The sequence below is a fragment of the Podarcis tiliguerta genome, assembly GCF_965153285.1.
Source record: "Podarcis tiliguerta genome assembly, chromosome: 3".
NCBI classification, from domain to species: Eukaryota; Metazoa; Chordata; class Lepidosauria; order Squamata; family Lacertidae; genus Podarcis; species Podarcis tiliguerta.
The window spans coordinates 93113020-93131934 of NC_139536.1; the positions used below are offsets into that span (position 1 = coordinate 93113020).

At 42.2% G+C, this 18915-nt stretch overlaps 1 protein-coding gene across 6 annotated transcripts in view; it reads left to right on the plus strand.

The window, feature by feature from the left end:
* EIPR1 (EARP complex and GARP complex interacting protein 1) overlaps positions 1–18915 on the plus strand; it is a 72886-nt gene that overhangs the window by 10440 nt on the left and 43531 nt on the right. The gene's annotated exons all lie outside the window — the stretch shown is intronic.

Below are 18915 nucleotides of genomic sequence, written 5' to 3' on the forward strand. Positions count from 1 at the left end.
GGCTTTCCTTTTCTTTTCTTCTGTAAGAAGCTTATCTGAGGGTGTATATATGGTATTGAAATGCATATGAACTCTTCTAGTGGCATTCATGTTGGTTTTAGGGATTACATTCTAACTGCCTGATTTTTAATTGATAAATGAACTTAGTGACTCTCTGATCACTTAACTTTTGGTGCACATGTCTGGTGTATGGGACAGGCTCCAAGCCGTGTTCACAATTAGCAAGGCGCCAGGTACATTTTGCGCCTGCCTATTAGCCACTTGTGACCAAGTGAAGATGCCTGGTCAATGGCACCTGACATCTCCACCATCGGGGGATCATTGGATCTTGACAGTTTTCACACAGTAATACCACATCCCTGTAAAATTCTATCAGTTATATTTTATCTGCACAATCGGAATGAATTTCAGGATCCGAAATGCTTTTTCTGTGCAGCCTGAGCAGGATTGGTGAACAACGTCTTAGTTAATTGTTGTTGTTTGTCTTACCCCACCCTCACATTCTTACGTTATGAATGGTCCATGTCACCATTAAGAAAAAGAGGTAGGAATTGGCCAATATATATGTGGACAGTCCCTGGATCAAGTGACTTTTCTTCTTTAAGTTCTCAAAGTTCTTAACCAAGCTCAAGGTTGTCATCTGTAGTAGCCAGATGTTTAACTGAGTGACAACTGCAGTCAGTCCATCATTGGAAAAATAAGAGCCGTCTTGCCCAAAATGGCAACCAGAGATTCTGTTTTGGCGACTGCAACCTTGGTTTAAAGAGGCATTTGGCACCTAGCCTATAGATCTGAGTTTCTAACACTGGTTCCAAGAGAGAGAAGTAAATTGCCAAGTTAGATGATATACCTTTAAAAAATGCTAAAGTGTCTTGGAAAGATATACTGTGCTGCTCTTTGTAAAGGGAAAAGTGGCTGAAATATTTAATAAACTTATTAATTGTAAAACCCCGAACAGCAGTGATGCAGTCTCTTCTGTGGTGGACAGTCACAGAGTAAGGAAGAAAAATGTACCTTCAGGTGGGTAAAGTGGCTGTAGCGAGGCGAGCTTTCAGCTTATATACAACAAAGAACAACAGCTGCACAATGGTGAGTGAGCAGCAATGGGTATATCATGAGAAGACCCTTTTCCATGTCTCCTGCTGCCCTGGGCTGCTAGATCATTATATCTGAATTGCTATAAATCTTCTCACTTTGAGAAGGTGAAAAGGCAAAAAGGATAGTAGATCATCCTGGTACCAGAGTAGCTGGCAAAATTAGAACAATGAAGAGCTGACAAAGCACTGAGCAGAGATGAAATACAACCAGTGCACACCCTGCAATACTTAATTTTCACAGGTTTTGTTAAAGACTTGGGAACTCTGAGAATGCTAGACCTGGGGGCAAAATGCAAATCTGTAACCTTAGTCTCTTCTGTTTTGGGGGGAATGTAACTGTAGTAAGACCTTTACAGACTGTTCTGTAACTTCACATCTAATGCTGCCGATGTCTTGGGCTAAGATGCAATTCTGCGTCAAAATTGCAATGTGTATATAACCATTATTACGACTGCTGCGTTGTGGAAATGTATGCATGTATATATATATATAATGGACTGCACAGACCAGGGAATGGGGTATAAGTAATGCTGAGCGCTGCTTTCAATTTCACATGTGTTCACAAAGAAGTCAATTCTGTCCTATTTCTGAAATAATCTTCATTTTTTTCCACATACATCTTTATGGCAATATCTATTTAAACTTGTTTTTTTTATCTCACTCTACACATTTTATAAATATACTTTACCTGTCTATATTTTTTGAGGCGAGCACGGTCACAAAATGCAGAGAAGTGCAAAATCCAAAGGATAATTAGGTTCCAATCTGCACATTAGTCCATTAGGCGCAGATCAGGTCAGTTCACATTGGAGCTCATGGAAATTGAATTCCTCAAGCATCCCTAATCCCGCTTGCCTTTGCTACCATCTGCTTGCTTGCTTTTTCCCCACTCCGTTCTGCTGAACTCTCCCTGCCATCACCAGTATGACTTCAGGCACGTGGAAATTCAAGCAGAAAGGCATGGCAGTTGCTGCAAATCAGCAGGCAAGGAGTTGCCATGGCGTGTTAAGGGGCGTGTGTGTGTGTGTGTGTGAATGACAGAATCAGGGGATTTCAGAAACTTCTGCTTTATAACCTATCTTAGTCCTACTGAATTGTCACTCACCTCAGAATCCTTTTATAGGCTATAGATGGAGATGAAAAAATCCAGAAGCATGTATTTGCAAACCATTTCGCCCTTTCAGCAGTTTTAAATAAGAACATTGTGTTGAGCATTCCTTTAGAATATACTGAGAATGCGAAAATGAGACAAGTCTGTTCATAATTATAATTTACTTACGCAGATTGTCGAGCTAAGCGCGGTCTCTGTTTTAACTTTGCCATTGGGCAATCCATTTGAAAGGGTTGGTTTGGGGGTATTTTTTTGGAATGCAATAACTTTATTGAACTTTGAGATCAGAATGGCAAGTTGGAGAGATTCAAATCGCTATCCCCACATCTACTTTCAAGGAAGAAAAGGGAAGGCGTAAAACACCATTAGATACAGTACTAGAAGTGAGCCATCTCCCCACCCAGTGGATATTTCATCCCTGCCGTTGGTACTTTCATTCTCTGTCCTCTGCTGTGCTTTCAGACATCATGGAAACTTGCAGGAAGGCGAAAGGTCACAGGCCTTGCCAAGTGTTCCGTTGTAGGAGATGTTTCCTAGAGATATCTATACACATAATTGGTGGGAAAGAGAGTTCATCTGCTTCAAGAGCAGAGGAGTTTGGTGGAGAAAGCAAGGCTGTAAGTGGCAAATTTTCAGTAACGGACAATAACTTGGGTGGGGGCAGTATGCATTGCTAGGATGCAAGTGGTAGAAGCTGAGGAAGAAAAATGAAATATCTGCTCAAGCACCTCTTAAAAATATGTAGTTGGCCAACATGGGATAAGAAATTTGGAGCTAATTTTTGAGCATTAATTTTTGTTCTTTAAGATGACCATCGTTCAATCCCAGATGGGCTAAGGATTTCATTGGTGGAGCATTGGGAGGGAGGCTGGCTGCTGGTAGCCATGATTCTGGTTCAAGATAAGTTCTCAGCTCACTGCTGTTGGTCTTCTGTTAATTATTTGGATCCATACAATTCTTTAGATGTTCTTGAGCATCTCCAGAGTATTCCTCTTCATTTTCAACGTTCCTCTACCTGGAGGTGCTGCTGTTTCCCTGTAGTAAGTAATGAAGGGGCTCAGCAACACTGAAGAAAACATTCCACAGATAATACCGTACTGATCTACTCAAGCTGTGTTGAGCATATTAGATATTATGAGGAATGGCTTCCAGAAATCGGAACTGATCGTTGGAGATGCATTGTGAAAAAGGGCACATTTTACGTATCTTCTGTTACTGCAAGATTTTGGTCTTGTGGGCAGAGGGGGTTAAATATGTAAATTAGTCTGAAACTATTTGTGTCTTTTTTTTTAAAAAAAAGTCATCTTTGTAGGATTGCTGTCTGCTGTGTGGTTCTCTCCACATAGGTGAGGAAGGACCCTGTAACAGGTGATGGGAAAGTTCTCGGCCTGAGAGACCCTGCCAGGCTTTCCCTATCTGGCTTTCCCAATCTGGTGCTCGCCAGATGTTGCAATATGGCTGAGGGTGATGGGAGTGGAGCTCAACAACATCTGGAAAGTACCAGGTTAGGGAAGGCTGGAGTAAAGCTAGATGGATGGATGATCTGAGATCTAGTAGTACAGTGGTACCTCGGGTTAAGTACTTAATTCATTCCGGAGGTCCATTCTTAACCTGAAGTACCACTTTAGCTAATGGGGCCTCCCACTGCCGCTGTGCCACCGGAGCACGATTTTGGTTCTCATTCTGAAGCAAAGTTCTTAACCCGAGGTACTATTTCTGGGTTAGCGGAGTCTGTAACCTGAAGCGTATGTAACCTGAAGCATATGTAACCTGAAGCGTATGTAAACCGAGGTAGCACTGTAATATAGCTTCCTGTGTTCCTACTGAAGTTGAAATTCTTTTGGCTGGAATCATTTTGATTTTCCAAGAAAAAAGAAAAAAATAAGATTTATATTGTCTGAATGTGGGAGAACCATTTTAAGAACACACTTACACTGGAATCATAGCAAGCCTTTATACTACTACTCAATTTAACTTTTCTAGAACATTTTCTATTTTCTGAGAATTGAAGGGTTCCTTACTGCTCTTAGTAGCCCAGATATTTAAGAAAGTCCAAATGAGAGAAGCAAGATTATTGTTATAACATGCAGCTAAAATGAATGTTACTTTTATGATGAATTTAAATGTAATGGATCAGTAAACCGGGCTATGTAGTTTGCTTCTTACATGATCCAGGATGCCACGTGTTCTGAGAATAGCCACCACAGCAGTTTGGTGAGACTAAGAAGTAGCATTCTGACAAATAAACCAATGCAAATGCAAAACGTCAGCTCTGAGCAGCTTTAAAAAGAAGCAATTTTGCACATGATATGTCTGCAAAATTATGTAAAGGGTAGTTCTGTTCACTCATTGCCTCTTCTAGATTCCAGTTTATGGTTTTCTACCTAAAATGAAAACATTTGTGGACTGCACTGAATACGTTGCTCAGGCTTGCATAACTTACTCAAAATAAACACATTTTCTTACAACTGCAGGATTAAAAGCTTGACTCTATTGGTGTGCTGTTGAAAGATTTGATAGCACACAGCCTGCTTTTTTATTTTATTTTCCAGGGTGGGAGAAGGGGAGACAGGGAAATCACTTGATTCCTAAGAGGCATAAATAGCACAATAAAGTCACTTTTAAAACAAATCAGTTATATGCCAAGATACTGTCACTTTTATAACTAGGACAGTTTCATAAGGTCTGACACTGGTAGCTGTAGAGATGCCGATTTATCACATCAGTGTGACAGCTGTAGGAAATTAAATCTGGTCCCCCCCCCTTTTTTTTCACCTCTTACTTTTGTGGGAAATCCTTGGAGGGCACAGAGACTGGCATCGCCACCTGCCCTCTCCTTCAGGGTGAAAGCCTTTGTCCCTGAGAGAGATCAGCTGGCACAATAGATATGTAACTTGTACCTCTCTGCTCCAGCATCACTGGCTCAATGTGCAATGTAGCAGAATTAATAATACTGTAGGGATCTCACATTTGCATTACCTGACTTTATTGGAAGGGGGGGAAGAAGGAGAAGGAGAGATGTGCCGTCTCGCATTTCATTAAGGCTTCAGCATATACATTCTGTAGCTTTAATATTGCAGGGGGAGAAAGGGGAGGGTGGGAGAAGAGAGAGAGAGAGAGAGAGCGTGCTCACAGCTTCATCTTATTTGGATTTAAAAGAGCGGCTTCCTAATGCTTTATGGAAATGCAGTGGGAAAGAGGACAGTGTCATTCCTTGACACTGATGAGGGTGGTTTGGGGGTCGTGAGTGAGGGTTCAGTTTGATTAAATGAAGGCTTATCTACAGTGGAGCTGCAGAGCATGCTTGCTCCTACAAGTCAAGGTTCATTCGCTCGAAAAGCTGGGGTGGGTGCAGGCGAAAGATGATTCAAAGGCATCTGTCATAAATATTTCAAATCTGTGCCTGCGATAATAGCTCCGTGCATAGTTCTTCCCATGTAAAATGTGAAGAGTTGACTAGAAAGCACTCTTGCGGCAATATGGGTGTTTTTTGTGTGTATATATATATATGTGTGTGTGTGTGTTTGTGTGTTAGAGAGAGAGAGAGGAGGAGAGGGAAGAGAGAAAGAAAAGGGGTGGGGAAGAGACAGAGAGTCTCATTACACAATAGTCTGTCTTGATGTAATGGTGGAAAGAACCGGCAGAGGGCAAAGTCTCATAATTGTAGGTGATGGTCTCTTTGTCTGCTTTGCCCTGCCGTTAAGAGGATTTTGAAGATGTGATGATAAATAACCTGTTTTGAGGGCTTGGGGTATGCCGCTTTCCCCTGTCAAAAATCATCATTCAACACATCCTGTCTCCTCAGAGCTTCGGCTTTTTCTGAGAGAGCACATTTTAGCGTTGCTTTTAAAAAACAAAAATTCTACGCAGAAAGGCATTTTCACATATAGCAGTTTCTCTTCTTTCTTTTGCTGGAGAGAAGGGGGAAGGGAATTCCTGTGCTTATCAATGAATCGTGGTCTTTTTTTAAACAAACAATTAAACGGACAAACAAACTACAAATACTGTAATGCAGTCCTTGCCAGCTAATGATCGCCTGTTGACAATAACATTTTGTGATGGAAGATCAGACATTGGTATCTGTTTGGTAGACTGCATTGCGAGGGCAGCAGCAGCAAAAAACCCCCAACAAAACAAAAACCACTCAGTAAAGCAGAAAAATAGCAAAAAAATAAACTTGTTCAAATCATTTCATTTCTGCTGTTGCTTTTATTAACGGTGCAAAAATCACATCTGGATTTTATTAACCTAAAGTGTTTGTGCAGTGGTATATTTACATTGACACATTTCATATTTTAGGTGAGGACAGAGTTTAGACTGGATGAGATGAACCAGTACTAAACATCTGTGTCTTAAGTGCCTCTTTAAAGCCTTTGTTGGATTTTTCTGAAGTGAGTTTACACTAGAAATGTGAAATGGGACAGGGATCCAACAACCTATGCTTCATTTTATAGATCCCACAACAAAAATGTTGCCGTGCAAATATGAGTTTAGAGACACTACTCACAGTCTCATCCAAGGCCTTACTCTGTTACCACCCTCTCCCTGGGAAGGGGCTTTTATCTTGGGTTTGAGCCTTTTTAGCCTGGAGTTTAGGGGAAAATTCCCCACATTTGTTTTCCTCATCACCTCCCCATTTCCAAAACTGGGAGGAAAGCGGAGTTGTTGTGTTTTCCTGGCACCTGGAAAGGTGAGTGAGTGAGGATTGGATGCTGCTGACTGATGGCGCCTAGGGTGCCTTCAAGGAGCAGTACCCATTCCATCATTTTGCCCCCTAGCCCTTCTCATGAGTAAAGGTTGGGGGGGTGCCTTTGAGCTGTGGCCTCCAACCCAGCACCCTCACAACTCCCCACTCCGAGAGTTGGGAAGTGGGGAGGGGGAGAGATAAGCTAACAATAAATTGTAAGCTGCTGCCCCTCGTGCTATTTACATTTTAAGAAAAAGAAATGAAGGCACCGAAATAACATTTAGAAGACATCTGAAAGCAGCCCTCTTTAGGGAAGCTTTTAATGTTTAACAGACTACTATATTTTAATACTTTGTTGGAAGCCGCCCAGAACAGCTGGGGAAGCCCAGCCAGATGGGTGGGGTATAAACAATAAATAATTATTATTATTATTATTATTATTATTATTATTATTATTATTATTATTATTATTATTTATTATTATTATAACATACTTACTTGAGCATAATGCTCAAAGGGGCAGTACATTGGACATATATACATTTCCTGAGTATAATCCCTTTGCCTTTTTCTCCGCGTGTATTCAATGCGGCAGTGTGGGGGATGGCATCCCACTGGTCCTGCCCCATCATCAGCATGTCCAGCAGAAGGAGAGGACAGGCTCTGTATTCATGTCACTGTATGTACAATCAGAAACACTGGTTGCAGCAGGGTTGCTAAGTGAGAGTACAGACCCTGGGTATGTACAGCTCATTCTCGCTTTCTGTGGAAGGCATGGAGATTGGGAGCAGACCAGCAAATGCATGGGAGGCTGAACTCAGTCTCTATCCTGGTTTTTTTTGCCATAGGTTGATGGAATGCATAGATGGAACATGAGCAGGGCTATAATTATTATTTTTTTTTTTAAAGGAAATTACAACTTTGAAGCTACCTAGTTTATCTGCACTAATTAATTTTATGAAACAATGCGTCTTTGGAAACAGGAAGTTTTCTGCAGAAAAATAATAGCAGTGGGAGCGGGGGGGGGGTGTGGAATTGGGAGCTTTTCCAGATCACATCCATGGCTGCTCATTAATTGCTCTCAGACTCTGGAACCTCCCCTTCCCAGGAAACCTGTTTAGCTCTGTAGCTACCTGGTTAGTGGTTGGTGGTGTATTTTAAAGGCATTGTTTTAAGGGGGTCTTTGGATCATGATGAATTGAGTTTGCCCTTACACAGAAAAGTTATGAATATAAATCTCTTTCAATGTGCTGTTTTTAGTTATACAGTGGTACCTCGGGTTACATACGCTTCAGGTTACATACACTTCAGGTTACAGACTGCTAACCCAGAAATACTACCTCGGGTTAAGAACTTTGCTTCAGAATGAGAACAGAAATCATGCTCTGGCGGCGCGGCGGTAGCAGGAGGCCCCATTAGCTAAAGTGGTGCTTCAGGTTAAGAACAGACCTCCAGAACGAATTAAGTTCTTAACACGAGTGTAAGGGAACTGCCATCAGTGCCGGAGGGAGAGAGCAAAATCCAGAGGGATTCCGGAGAGCGTCCCGGGATTGGGAGAGGCAGCCCATCTTCTGGGGAAGAGAATCAGTGTAGCACCAGTGGAGAAGGGGGACAGATGGGGGAAGCGGCAAGGCGGTCCCATGACTCCTTGCCGGGGACCAGCGGGGAGAGTAGGGGTCCTCCGCTGCCTACGCCCTCCTTGCGCAGAAGGCTTTCGCACAGAGAGAGTAGGAGGAGACTTGGCGTCAAAGAGCTTCTTTGCTGGAAGAAGTTTAAGAAACGCCCACTGACGTATTCTGCCAGCGATTGAGACAGCCACGGGTGAGTGGCTGTCCGGACAGGTTCACTCAGGCAATCCAGCCAGGTGTTTGCACCGGCTTACGCACAAGCAACCCCTAGAACCATTACAACGAGGTACCACTGTAGAGTGATTTTAGCATGGAGGCTTTGTGGTAAGAATTCACTTCTACACCACCTTGTTCATTATCCAGTTGAGGAACAAACGCCTATTGAATAAACCACAGAACCAGGAAAACTATTTCCGTGTCCAGCATCCAGATCGAGGGACCCAGCATTTATTATAGCTATTGCAATAAGACAGAGCTAACTCAACTCAATACAGTGGTACCTTGGGTTACAGACGCTTCAGGTTACAGACGCTTCAGGTTACAGACTCCTCTAACCCAAAAATAGTACCTCGGGTTAAGAACTTTACCTCAGGACGAGAACAGAAATTGCGCAGCGGCGGCAGCGGGAAGCCCCATTAGCTAAAGTGGTACCTCAGGTTAAGAACAGTTTCAGGTTAAGAATGGACCTCCAGAACGAATTAAATTCTTAACCCAAGGTACCACTGTATACCAGTTGAGTAGGTCTGCCCCGTGGCACTTCAGAACAAAAGCTTATATTATAGTTCAAACACAGCAAGCAAAGAGTCATAAAACATCTTCACATACGTCAGGAAGTAAAACACACATGGCTCCATACTGGTATTTTCGCCCCTGCATCACCTTGGAGTGGCCCCGATGGGCCCACACCATTCGACCATTTTAGGTCTCGGATGTCCAGCATTACCTTGGCAACCTAGCCTTCACTGAGGGAAGAGCATCGTAAAGTCCTCTTCCTGGGTTTGGATAGTTTCAAGGATAGCTTAAATATCTTGCCATTTGTACCACTTTCAGGGGTAGATAAGGGGAGATGGAATGCAGCGTAAGGGGGGAGAACACACAAAAACCAAACCTAACACATTCTAAAAGGTTAAATACAATTAAAGTTGAAACATTGTCAAAACAATAAAAATATACACCTGGGGTCTCTAATTCTTATCAGTCCCCCTTTGATCATAACCTTTTCAAGGATTATGATAACAGCTTATCAAAATTTTCAATCTGATCCATTCAAAGACATAAAACACGTGGGGAAACCTTCATGCCTACTTTTGAATAATTTGCTACAACTTCAACAATCACAATACTCAGCAATAGCTTTTTAGTGATACGCCAAACGTACATACGGATTTTCATTTTCCTATGGGTATTCTCAATACACCAAACATACAAATGATATCATGCAAACAATTACATGAAGTGAAGAAACATTTGTCCTTTATGGGCATCACAACACAATTCAATACGTCAATTTACAGTTCCAACTAAAATTCAAACTATCATATAATACAAAATACCAATTCTATATCTAGCTATTCATGAAAATCTCTTGGTCTTGAAAAACTTCTTGTTGCTTCCAAAAAATACCTTTAATCTCCCAGAGCTTCAACTTTAAGTTGTAGTCCAGAAAAAGTCTTTACAAGTCACCTTTTTCCAGACCCCCTTTGCCCGCCACCCCACAAGTCCTGGTTTGATGGAGGTCAAAAGAAATGGTTGTTGCTACTTTGCTGTCATCTGGGAGGCCATAAACTGGCAATAAACATTATTCTAAGTGATTCCTTGGCAGATTTCTTCTATTCACCAGGAGGGTTGAGATGCATCTCTGGACCACCTAAGTTTGCAGAGAAAGCAACATTTGCTTCTGGGCCTGAAAACATAGTTAGCATGGGAACGGGTTAAAAATGACAAACGGGGGAAGGGTTTTTCCAAAACAAGGATCTTTTTTGCGTGTGAGAGCTATAAACCATATAAAGTTTTAAAGTTAGAAAATGTATTCGTTCCAATTTATTTATAACTGTTATTGTTATCCGCTTAAGTTCCTTTACCTACTTGGCTGTGGGAGGAAAGAGAAAGAAAATCTTATTGTTCATTCAAATGCAATAGAAAACATTTTGCTATAAGGAGCAGTAAGAGTTTTCAGAGACCTCCATTACCTGTTCATTTCTACAAAAAGCAAAATTATTATGGAAGGGGAAAAAAGCCTGTTACAGTTATGGACAGTTATTTTCAGGATAACTTATTTCCACCATGAGTTTATTCATACAAATTTTAGCAGTGACAGGTTTATTAGAAACAAAGTTAATTACTTATTCTCAAGTAATTAATCCAAACCATGTGGGTTGAAAAAAATTAGAATGGAAAATTAATACATCCCCCCCCCAAAAAAAAACATTAACGCTCCCTTCCTCAGTTGATACACGTGTTCTTTACATGTACAAGGTTGAACCAACTTCCATGCTTTCTGCCATATAAACACAAAAGTTCTAAAGTTGGGCTCTCAAATAAATTGACCATTATTCAAGCACATAATTTAATGAATTCTTTACTATTTTCTTTTTAACTAGATCAGTCACACTTAACTGTCTAAACTTTAACCATGAACACACTTTTCTCAAACTTTTGATTCGTACCACATTCACTGGCAAGGAGACTTGAGAAGTCTTGGAGCTGCATGTTACACAATAAGTTCATTGAGATAAAGTTTATTTCCAATCATATTTAAAATGCTCTGTTACTTCTTTCCTTTCCACATCAACATAATCCACTTGAAGCACTCATTGAAAATTACAACCTGTTCCTCTTGCACAGACATCCCTTCTCCACATCCCTGTTGCCTTCACACACAGACATTCCCTATCAGAACCAATCAAGAGATCCCTGGTTCTTTAGTCAAACAGATAGCTTTCCTTCTTCTGTCTGGCATCATAAAATCACAGAATGGTAGAGCTGCAAGGGGCCCCTCAGGGCTATCCAGTCCCAACTTTCTGCAGTGCAGGGAATGTCAACCAAAGCATTCATGACAAATGTCCATTTCTTGTTCAAGAAGCCTCTACTAAAAACCTGCAATAAAGGAGTGCCCACAATTGCTTGGGCTCCTCAAAATACAGACAGCACAGTAAAGTATTCAGTCCGTGACACAACAGTGGGCGGGAATTTATCCTTCTGGCATTGTAAGATCTGCCTCTTTGCAGTTGTGAGAGGGCTCTCGTGTTGCCCACTAGTGAACTCCACAGGATCAGAGAGTAGCTCAATGTTATATGGGCTTCCTTAAACCTTAGAGCAGTATTTAGTAACCAGTTGATGCAATTGATACAGGACATGGGTGGTGCTGTGGTCTAAACGACTGAGCCTAGGACTTGCCGATTGGAAGGTCGGCGGTTCAAATCCCTGCGATGGGGTGAACTCCCGTTGCTCGGTCCCTGCTCCTGCCAACCTAGCAGTTTGAAAGCACGTCAAAGTGCAAGTAGATAAATAGGTACCACTCTGGTGGAAAGGTAAATGGCATTTCCGTGTGCTGCTCTGGTTCGCCAGAAGTGGCTTAGTCATGCTGGCCACATGACCCAGAAGCTGTCTGTGGACAAACACCAGCTCCCTCGGCCTATAGCGCGAGATGAGCATGCAGCCCCAGAGTCGTCCACAACTGGACCTTACGGTCAGGGGTACCTTTATGTTTACCTATATAGCCTCGGCTCTAAAACAAGTGCCGTCATACCTTGAATCCTGAACGCCCTGGAGTTCGGACGTTTTGGCTCCTGAACACCGCAAACCTGGAAGTGAGTGTTCTAGTTTGCGAACGTTCTTTTGGAACCTGAATGTCCAGCAGCTAATCGGAAGCCGCAATTTGGTTTCTGAACGTTTTGGAAGTTGAACGGACTATCGGAACGTATTCCATTGACTTCCAAGGTACGACTGTAGTTGCAGGACATGCCCTAATCCATGTGTGGATCTGCACTGCATTGCCAAGCTAGCACTAGATGTAGCCATGTGAGTTCTAAAAGGGTGGAGAGGAGTCCAGAAGAACAATTTCTGTTGGATCAAGTGTTCAGTGGTACCTCGGGTTAAGTACTTAATTCGTTCCGGAGGTCCTTTCTTAACCTGAAACTGTTCGTAACCTGAAGCACCACTTTAGCTAATCGGGTCTCCTGCTGCCGCCACGCTGCCGGAGCACGATTTCTGTTCTCATCCTGAAGCAAAGTTCTTAACCCGAGGTACTATTTCTGGGTTAGTGGAGTCTGTAACCTGAAGCATCTGTAACCCAAGGTACCACTGTAATTTGAAATCCAAAGAAACACTTGTAATAGTCTGCCATTGGTGCACATGTATTGGGACTTCCTGACATCTGCTTTTAATACTGATACTCTGTATACACCATATCTTGAAATGCATGAAAGATTGGCGAGTGTGTTCCTAAGTGTGTGAAAAGTGCATTTCCCTCGCCATTGAGTAGCTGGAGAATCTTGATGCCTCAGCAGTGAGAGAAAATATACTGATTTACAGGGAAGGAATGTATTGATCTGCAGGGACTACTGCAAATGATTTCATATACATTATGAAAGTGCTATATGAATACTAAGAATTTCTACTGAGTATAAGTTATACTGTCTATCAACCAAGCAGTGATGTATTTTAAAATTATCTTCACACCCTACTTTGGGAGTAAGTTCAGTGGCCCCTGAACTTGTTGGTTTCAAAAAAATGATGCATTTTGGACCTTAATGATGGCAAGCCAGAACCAAAAGGTAGCAAGGTGGTAAAGTTGTCTTTCAAAAGTGCTATACCTTTGGAGCTCCCTCCTATTCAAACAGGCAAAGTGTGTTTCATCTCCATTAATAAGAATGATAAATCCTTCTGTTTTGTCAGTGGCAAAAAAAATATGAGGCATCTAAGACTAGCTGCTTGCTCCTGTCATACAGGGAACATTAATGGGCACCAGCTGGGCTGCAGCTATAGCTGCTACGCGACTTTAACTTTGCACAGCGAGAGCTGCTGCGGCAATGGTGCAGAAGTACCTCCTGTGCAGATTTAGAAGTACACTTCAATTGTGGTTCCCAGGGCAACAGAGTAATGGCAGCCAGCTGGCTTTGTACCACCTGAGCGCATCAAAGAGCAAGTCCTGTCAGCCACTGAAGCCTTGGCTCAGCGAGCTCCAGCGTGGATTTCTGCAGACAGCAGCTTTGGTTGGAGTTAAAAACACTTGGGAATGCAATTAAAGGATGACCAACGTATTTTTTGTTCATTTTACCCATAGGTACATAAGTCTCTTTACAAGAACTCATAGCAATCTTCTATTCTCACATAGATGTGACCATATGTTTGATGCATTCTCCTTCTAGACTCTGTTTTTTCCTTCCTCTTTTTTTATAAAGAAATAGGACTGCAGAAATCTGTAATGCCTACAGTCTTTTATATTGTGTTATTTCAAACACAACAGATAAAGTACCACAGTACAAAACGATTTCCAGCCATCCAACCTTCACAGAAATGCAAATATGTATGTATGTAAATCACATTGAAAACCAAATCCCATACCTCATAGAGACCATTCCTTGAAAAGAGATGGAATCTCCTTTTTATTGGAAAAGGGAAGAAATTGATTATAGTGGTACCTCAGGTTAAGTACTTAATTCGTTCTGGAGGTCCGTACTTAACCTGAAACTGTTCTTAACCTGAAGCACCACTTTAGCTAGTGAGGCCTCCTGCTTCTGCCGCGTCTCCGGAGCCCAATTTCTGTTCTTATCCTGAAGCAAAGTTCTTAACCTGAAGCACTATTTCTGGGTTAGCGGAGTCTGTAACCTGAAGCGTATGTAACCTGAAGCGTATGTAACCTGAGGTACCACTGTATTGGCTGTGGGAAGGCAAACGGAGTATAACTCAAAATTTCCCTTTTCCACAATAGTATTCAAATAACCTAATAAAGCTTAGAAAGGTTCTAGTGGCACAAATACCAGCCATGTACTCTGCAGTTCAAGGTGCCGGTCTGTACGACAGTTGTCTTTATCACAAGTTGAACAAAACCTGCATTAAAAGATATGCATCATCATCCCTCATATGATCCAAACCAGGGTCTGGCTGGAGGGCTGGATCCAGAAGTCAACAACCCTCCACAGGGTGCTTTGACAAGTGGGTGGGATCATATGATGTCATGGCAGCCGTAGTGTAAAGTTTCAAAGGAAGACTCTTTTCTTTGTAGTTTCAGCTTGAATTCTGCCTTGAAATTTCCCACACTTGATGTCGTATGACACCAGGCATGGGAAAGGCGGGTGCTGTTTAGCAGTCCGGCAGACCAACCTCAAAGACCTACCACTGATCTAAACCATAGAACTGTTTTCTCACCCTGAGTTGAACACCATTGGTATAAAATATTTGGACTGTGTTGCTCATAGATTGTATTTTTAATCAAAAGGGCTAAAAGTGGCAGCTGTAATATGCACAAATTGAAATAATTTTGAACGTCTTACAAATAGATGTACCACACATGTACCTATGTAATTTGCAAATCTATTAAATGATCTGTACACATGCCTTCAGCTAACTGTCCTGCAGCTGTAGAAAAGACGAACAAAAATGAAATCATGGGGCAGATTAATCTACTCCACCCCAGTAGCAAAGGCCAGGGCATGGTTGGGAGAATCTCTAGAACAGAGCTTGGGCGGCAGGGGCAGGGGGCGGGTTGTCATTCCACTGAGCAAGCATAAATGCTTGCACTGACAGAACGTTCTCCTTAGCGCTACATTGAATTCCACCCTATATGTTGTTTTCTAAGCAAGTTAGGCAGTTGTCAGTACATCAGCTGGAGTTTCAGTGACTTGGCCAGATTGATATGTGCCGACTTCTGTATATTGAGCATTTCGTTGCTGCAGTTCTGAGTGCTTACCTGTAAAAGGAGTGAGTAATAAGAAGGAAGTACCGCGTGCGAGGATTTAATCGTCCCCTTAAACTTCAGATTTGTAAGTGACAAAAAATAACGGGTTCATCTCTGTAATGGGCAATGAAAATACGTTATGAGCTTTTTAGGAGTTGTAGAACTGCTTGGTTTCTAAAACTCCCAAGGATTGGTAACAGGCAACTCCTTCAAAGGGTAGATTATGGCATGCATATGAGAGCATTCAGGAATGTATGTTGCCAACAAGATGTCAGTGTGTTTAATCATTTTGGTTTGAAGAATGTAACAGATGGCACCAAAGTTGTGGTTACATTAGGTGAGTGTGAGTGTTAGTAAGGGTGGTTTAATGCTTAAAAACACACAAAAAACACACAAAAACCAATGAATAAAAATTTGGAGGGGGGGCAGGTAAGCTCCAGCCTGCAAAATCGATCATATGACACCATTTGAATGGCAATGCCCATCAACTTTGGGGAGGCCCAGCCCCTCCAATACTTTATTAGGGGGGTCAAAGGGACCTCACTAGGAGTTGGTTTCTGTCTGCCCATCTCTCCCAACTGATTAAAGGCCACTCAATTACTTAGGTCCATCAGTTCTTCTGGAAAGTGCTGTAGAGAAGTTTAAAATAAAACCTTGCGTAGCCAAGTTAGCTCTCCTGGCAACATTTTGGATACCAATTTATGATAAGCGTGGCAAAGCTAGAAAACTGTCCTAGGAAATGTATAGGCCTGGGCCATCTAAAGTTAGTTTCAACACATTCCCATTGAAATTACTAGAGCAAGTTTAGTCTTGACTAACTTAAAAGCATATTACTTTCACTGGCACTGAGGACTTTCTGAATGCATTCTCTACTGGTATTGTTTGAGGAAAAGGTTCTAGAAAGAGTGACTTCTGAATTTCAAAGGATAACAAATATTATGGGGCTAAATGTATAGTGACAGTAATACAAAGAGCTATTTAAGTATACCCAAAAACTTGATCAAGCCCAGTTGAATTTTGGTTCCTTCCTTCCTTCCTTCCTTCCTTCCTTCCTTCCTTCCTTCCTTCCTCCTTCCTTCCTTCCTTCCTTCCTTCCTTCCTTCCTTCCTTCCTTCCTGGTTTGTAGTAGGCTTGTCCATTCCCCTTAAAAGTTAGTTAGCATTTTATGCCAACTGAGCACTCTCAGGTCTTATTGGACTGTTTGGGGGAACCTTCTTTTCTGAGCTTTTCTCAAGAGGTACACACAGGTATGTGCCCAGTCTTTTCCTTCTCACAGTAGAAGTATCTCTATTTGTAGGGCTCCATGCCCTTAGTTTGAGACTCTGTGGCCTTACTGCAAGATGTCATAACACTGAAAAAATCAGAGCATTCCACAAGATGGAAATTCAGAAAAACGTGTGAAGAATGCCTCCAAAAACAGCAACATAGGCTCAGACCAGAAAATAAGCTCCTAATGTATTTTGGGCACACAGACGGGACAGAGATGCATCATATCACAGCCTCTCAGTGGAGAGGGAGGACTGCTTGCTAGACTCCAAGGAATGTCAGCCAGGTTTGCAAGATGTGAAAACCTGATACCTTCCTACTCAACAGACTGTCTTGTGCCTGCAAATATGCACGGTCTTGATATAATTAGCAGCTATTGTACTCTGAAAGTGAGAGATCTGTCTAGCCAGTCTCCAATTAGTTTCCCCCTTTTTTAGAGGGGGGCAGTCTTCATTGTTTCCAAACCTTAGCTTGGCCTGTAGTGATAGCAAAGAAACAAAAAATTGGTCAGTTTATTACATTTGCATGGAATCTTGTTTTCCCAACACACTGGTCATTCCTAGGCCAGGTACGGAGTTCCAACGGGGAATGTGCTATAGGACAGGACCCTGCGGGTGGAGTCCAGTTGGTACCCTTGCACTCAGAAACGGGCCTTTGTCCCAGTGGGTGCCTTCACTAATGGAAGAGGAGGGGGAGTGGTTTTTTGCCCATTTCCCTTGCCACCTTCCACCATCTTCTGGAGAGTCCCTCATCTGCAGAGTTGATTTTGGAGGGTGCTGGGTGGAATGGCTAAAAAGCACCTCTTCTTCCCATTAGCAGAATTGTCTGCTGGATTTCTCTTTTGGGAGCACATGGGCACTAACTGGACTCTTAACCTAGGACAGGTTTCTTAATGGGGTTAGAAAAACACCATGGTAGCATTTTGTTACTATGTTATACAGTGGTACCACGGGTTACATACACTTCAAGTTACATACGCTTCAGGTTACATACGCTTCAGGTTACACACTCCGCCAACCCAGAAATAGTGCTTCAGGTTAAGAACTTTACCTCAGGATGAGAATGGAAATCGCGTGCTGGTGGCATGGCGGCAGCGGGAGGCCCCATTAGCTAAAGTGGTGCTTCAGGTTAAGAACAGTTTCAGGTTAAGAATGGACCTCCGGAATGAATTAAGTACTTAATCCGAGGTACCACTGTACAGTCATACCTCGGGTTGAAGTCGCTTCAGGTTAAGCCTTTTTGGGTTGCGTTCCGCGGCGACCCGGAAGTAACAGAGCGCCACTTGCACATGCGCAGACGCTCAAAATGACGTCACGCGCATGCGTGGGAGCGGCGAATTGTGACTCGCGAACGCGGAATGGATCCCATTTGCATCCAGAGGTACCACTGTATATTTTTGTGACTTTATGTTGTAAACCGCTCTGTGATCCTTAGATGAAGGGAGGTATAGAAAATAAGTTAGCTAGCTAGTTAGTTAGTTAGTTAGTTAGTTAGTTGTGGTAGCTCAATTCCACCCAATGTTAATGATCTGCTGACAGAAATCTACCTTGGGTCTTATCTGCCAGTGTATAATAATAGCCAAAGGATCTAAACCATGTTTAAGCCAAGAAATCTGTTAGTCAATATGCTTGTACCATACAATAGCAGATAATATTTATTCATGTTTCCCTCTTGAACTAGGTAATAAGGAAATGTTTGTCTGAAACTGAAGTAGTTAATTTCGTATCAAAGAAGCAGATATACATACTTAGCAACCTTAGACTTCATTTATTAGTGTTGTTTTACCTACGCTGTTAGTTGAGTACATTTAGTATTCGGATTCTGCAAAATTAAATGACGCCTATTTCTGTCAATCTTCTGCATCTCCCTCTCCTTAGTTTTCCACATTATGATACAGGGATGCTTCTGTGCATTCTCTGTCATAGGGATGGGGAACCTGTGGCTTTCCAGATGTTGTTGTACTATAACTCCCATCATCTTTGACCATTGTTGGTGCTCCCAACAATCTTTGGAGGGCCACATACTCCCCAAATATGCACTCTTTTGCAGAGAACCTCAATGGCTTATTGGTTTCGCTTACATTCAGGTGGATAGAGCAGCTCAACCAATAGGAATGGACTTCCATATTGTAGAGATTCCATTTTGGCCACTGGAGTTCATTGGAGAGCCTTGAGTAATTCACTGTCGTCGTCCCCGCCTTAACCTACCTCATAGGGTTGTTGTTAAAA